The sequence below is a fragment of the Montipora capricornis genome, chromosome 6 (genome assembly GCF_036669925.1).
Source record: "Montipora capricornis isolate CH-2021 chromosome 6, ASM3666992v2, whole genome shotgun sequence".
Classification (NCBI taxonomy): Eukaryota; Metazoa; Cnidaria; class Anthozoa; order Scleractinia; family Acroporidae; genus Montipora; species Montipora capricornis.
This window is the reverse complement of record NC_090888.1, coordinates 19,391,258-19,396,257: the sequence shown is the minus strand read 5'-3', so window position 1 is coordinate 19,396,257 and position 5,000 is coordinate 19,391,258. Positions and strand designations below refer to the sequence as shown.

Below are 5,000 nucleotides of genomic sequence, written 5' to 3'. Positions count from 1 at the left end.
CGCCAATGTTCACCCGTGTGGTGTGATTACAAATGGATGAACTAATTTGACGAAATTGGCAAAACATCGCCAAAATTGCCGAAATTGTCGAAATTGTCAAAATCGCCAAAATCGCCAAAATCGCCAATGTTCACCCGTGTGGTGTGAATACCAATGGATGAACTAATTTGACGAAATTGGCAAAACATCGCCAAAATTGCCGAATTTGTCAAAATCGCCAAAATCGCCAAAATTGCCAATGTTCACCCGCGTGGTGTCAATACCAATGGATGAACTAATTTGACGAAATTGGCAAAATATCGCCAAAATCGCTAATTTTGCCAAGATTGTCAATCGTGCAGCTCTTTCGCCAAATCTGCCATTTTTGTCATCGTGTGCATTTCTGGACATAAGTGTGAAAACGACGCCATTCAGGAAGCCATTGTCAATGTTAACAGACCAGCTATTTGTCGCCTCAAGCAAAGCTGTAATCGTACTGTGTAAGGAACGAAACCCTGATTGGCAACTTGACAGAAGTTTATTATCATTTAGGTAATGGTAAAGTTGGTCATAGACAAGTTTGTCAAGCACTTTCGAGACTACTGGGATAACGGAGATGGGGCGATAATTATTTGTCTGATTTTGAGCCCTTTTTAAAGATCGGTGTCACCCTAGCCAATTTCCATTCAGTTGAATAGATTCCCGTGAGGATTGATTTCGTAAATACGTCTGTTAGTGAGGGTGCAACAATACTAGCTGCCATTTTTTTAAATAACTTACTAGGGATCTTGTCCAGGCCAGTGGCTTTCTTTTCATCGATTTTTTACTGGGTTGCCCTATGGCAAACCCAGTCGGAAAATAGGTAGATTTCCGGTTTTTTTTTAGTTTTTTTTTCCGTGTCGGTAAAAGTCTTGCATGTCACTCCCCTGGTAAGTGGTGTCTTTGTGCATAGAGCCTACTGCGCGTATTTTCTTAGAATCGAGAGGGTAGTGGAACTGCGTAGATTTCTCTGGTGGACACAGTAGAATCATTAACTTAGCCTGCAATGGCGTCGAAAAGTCATGTAACGCGAATGGCGTTTTAGTGGATCCTTAAACAAAATATACCCTTATGGAGCTCAATAATGGAAAGTCAGTTGGATACACTAGGCAGGAATCTCAAAAGCGACGAGTAATGGACTTCGACAACAATCTATCGCCCGTCGAGACGAAATCAAAGTGAGTTGTATTTACCTGAAGTACATGGTAATTTGACACGATTGAGTTTCTTGTATCATAGCTAGTAGAGGGGAAACTCTAACTATGCTTGTATTCACGCACGCAATGAAATAGGAAGAGGTTTTCGCCTCTAAGAGCAAATATGTTGTTTGTTTCAATAAAATTTTCGCTGGAAAAGGATTCTGTGGTATTTTCTGCCTTTGTGAATTATAATATCATGTTGTGTATTGAATTTTCGAGCTTAAGGTTGAAATGTGATATGGAAGAAGTTTTTTAGTATTGCTCTGTAAGCAGGAAGGGTTCACAGGCCTGTTGGAAGCGTGCTTGAGTTTCAACAAAATGAGTCCCAAAATCAGTGAAAAATTGTGACGCAGATGAGTAATAAAGTAGCTGCTACTTCCAAAATGATGGAATTACCTGGTGATAAATAACGTCGTACGCGTCTTGGATAGTAAATTTCGACTTTGCATAAACAAGAGTTGGGCGATTGTGATCTTTGTTTTGACTTCGCTCATTTCATTGTCAAACTTTATAACACCTGACTGAAAAAGAAACTTTCAAAAACCCGGTATCTTGCCATCATTTGACACAGATACTTCACTGTTTGGCGAGTAAACATGCCGCGGTAACTTAATCACGGCGTCCGCTAAATTCCGGCATGTCACTTTCGATTTTGCGATTTATTTGAACGTAGCAAAAATCTCCCAAAATGTTTGTCGCTGATCGTAACTTTTTATCTTCTATATTCACGGTTCAAAATTAATGTTGTTTTCGTGTCGTAAATATTTTATTCTCGATCGACCGTCCCGGAAACTTCGTTCTGCTCTTCAATAGTTATTTGCTTTTGCATCAATATTTGTTTTGCATAAAGCAAGCTAACAGAATCTGTACCTTGCTGAGTTCGCATTTGTTAGCGTTAATAGTATTTTCGGTCAGATGCTTCTGTTTTATGAGGAGTTTATTGTTTTGGTCTCCCATCCTGACACTAACCCCATTCCAATACCACACAATTCAGTGCCTTCTGATTTTCTAAAACACTTACCACAGGCAACCCAGTGTATGCTTCACGGAAGCATCTCGTTTCAACAGGTCTAGAACAATGTCGATACTCGGGGGTTTTAGAGAAAACGAATTATCAGAGGGCGACAAGAATGATTCAGCGTCAACTTCTCCAACCGGAATATCACGAACTAGCATTTTCGCAATGTTAGTAAAGTGCACATTGAAAGCTTCCGCCACATCATTGGCGTTATTTATAGTTCTATTATTAGCTTGGATTTCCAAAATATTGGACGACTTACAACTACTCCGTGAGCTAAACTCGTTAATAAGATCCCAAGTTTTACGTGGATTGCCTTTGCTAGTTTCCACGTTTTCAGAAAAATATCGTTTTTTAGCAAGTTTAGTTGAATTATTCACCTGGTTTCTAGCCCCTTTAAACTGCTGCCACATGGCATGATCATTTGTAGAGTTCGCTTTCTTTTTGAAAACATCTCTTCTGCGCATTCTGAGCAATAATTCACTCGTTATCCACGGAGACCTCTTGTTACGAATTCTTTTTGATTTTAGAGGCGCGTGTTTGTCCATGCAGCTGACAAATAGGTTTTTCCACTCTTGCCACATATCATTTGGATCAGAGTGCGAACTAACATTCCTCCATGGCATTTGCTCGAGATCATTTAAGAACTTATCTTTTTGAAAGTTTTTAAACTGCCGCATTTCGATCGTGCGAGACCCGTTGCGGTCATAATTAGCCTTACGTGTCATAAAAACAAGGGAATGATCACTAATCCCAACGTGAACAACCCCAAAGTTTGAACCTTCTCCGGGGAATTAGTTATGCATAAATCGATCAGGCTTTTTGACACCTGGGTAATAGGTGTTGGTTAAGGAAAAAAGAAGAAAACTATATAAATCTGTGGAGTTGGTTTCTAAAAAGGAAGTAGAATATTTAGTACTAAGCCCTGTTGATGTAAATCGGACTCGCATTATCCAGATAAATGACCATAAATTGCCGAAATCTCTCAAAGAGTTGCAGGAATCAGGAGAGAAAGTCTTCATACTGCCGCCAAAACCATCGTAAGACATCGAGAAATGTAAGCCTTGGCTAATCGATTGAACCCAGGAATTCTTAACTGTGAAATACATATATTTGTGCTCTACAAAAGATCCCACAGTAGAATTACCTGATGTCGACCAGGAGAAACAAGATGGTTCATAAGACGGAAAGCAATTACCGCTTCGAATAACAATTTTTTTACATTCAAGTTTTGAAAAACGCAGGAGACTTTGAAATACGCCATAAAAATAGAGGATACTCAGAGAGCAGTGTTAAAAGGCATCTCTCTGAACTGAAATGGTCTAACAAAAAGAGGTCATGTACTTGGAGATGAAAACGCGCATGTAACACAATTCTGACTTTTGTCACAAAATACCACTCCGCTCACGAGGAAATGGCAACTGATAGAATATTACCCACATCTAAGAGAAATATTTAACACACCCCTCATACTACGTAGTATATTGCAAAGAAAAATGCATGAAAGATATCTTAGACAGAGCAAAACAGACAACCATTTGCGAACACCAGGAGTAGCGTAGGCCAATCAACACTTTTCCAACATGTCAGCCTGCCGACGGAGTATAATAGAGACCAGAACTTGCACTATGGTACCATTTCCTTCCAACATCGAACCTTTTTTTGTACTTTGGCCGCAGACCAAGGGCCATTATCGATGCTCGGATCAAGAGGGTTGGTCACTTCCACTGTTTACACGACCTTATAAAGACCCTCACTCGTTAAAAAGGTCGTCACGTTTTTGCCCGTCAATTTCAACCCCCTTCACTTTAAACACCATTCTAGCTGCTCAATTGTGTATTGTTCTGGTTATCTCTCGAGAATAGAGCCAAGAACACGGTCGACGTCGCTTAAAACCGAAGAGAATAAAGCGAAAATTATGCCTCATTTCCCTTGTGACTCTTACAGACTGAACTTTGTTTGTCTGAGTCACTTGGAGGTCTATAATTTCATTACGTCATTAGTGCAAAGCGCTATTATCTTAAACTCCTAAAGACACTTAACAATTTTTATTGCATTATTTTAATTTTTAGTTATTTATTTGTTTATTTATTTTTATTATTATTATTACTTTTTTTTTTTACAGTTCTGGAGATATTGACTAGGCTTAGAACCACATGGCCACATGGAATAGGCGTAGTATCAGAGAATGACGTCTAGTCAACCGATTTCGACGAAAACTGGCCAGTGATTGGCTAATTTAATAAACATCCGGTCTGCCAAATTTGGATGGAAACGGATGTAACGCCAATATTTACAGATTTGCGTGTTATGTGTATAACGGTCACCCTTTGGAAATGGCTAAGTGATCGTTAAATACAGGGTGACAGCTGTATACAGGTCTCCTTCTAACTCTTTTGGAAGTCAATGAATAACGCTTTTATGTAGAAATAATCGCTCAAATTAGCAATTTGTCCTCAGTAAAAATTAACGGCAACTTACTAAAAACGAGACGAAGTTCCAGTCTAGTATATTCGATTTTCAAGGTGACTATTTCTCCTGTGAGTGGCTGCATCGTAAACTGATGGAAGAGCCGAGCGCTTTTAAGGTCAATAAAAGCTGTCGACTTGATAAGTTAAATACAGTGTAATAGAGAACTTTATTATATAAACACCAATGAAATACCAAGTGCGCTTTCGCGCGAAAACATGATATCTTCACACATGAAGATAAGATGTTATCTTCAAACGTTAAAAGATTGCTGTTGCTATGGTTACATATAAAAG

The 5,000-nt window shown here is 39.0% G+C and overlaps 1 protein-coding gene across 1 annotated transcript in view; it reads right to left on the bottom strand.

The window, feature by feature from the left end:
• Window positions 1-5,000, bottom strand: part of LOC138051725 (steroid 17-alpha-hydroxylase/17,20 lyase-like) — a 31,478-nt gene that overhangs the window by 25,746 nt on the left and 732 nt on the right. The window lies entirely within an intron of this gene.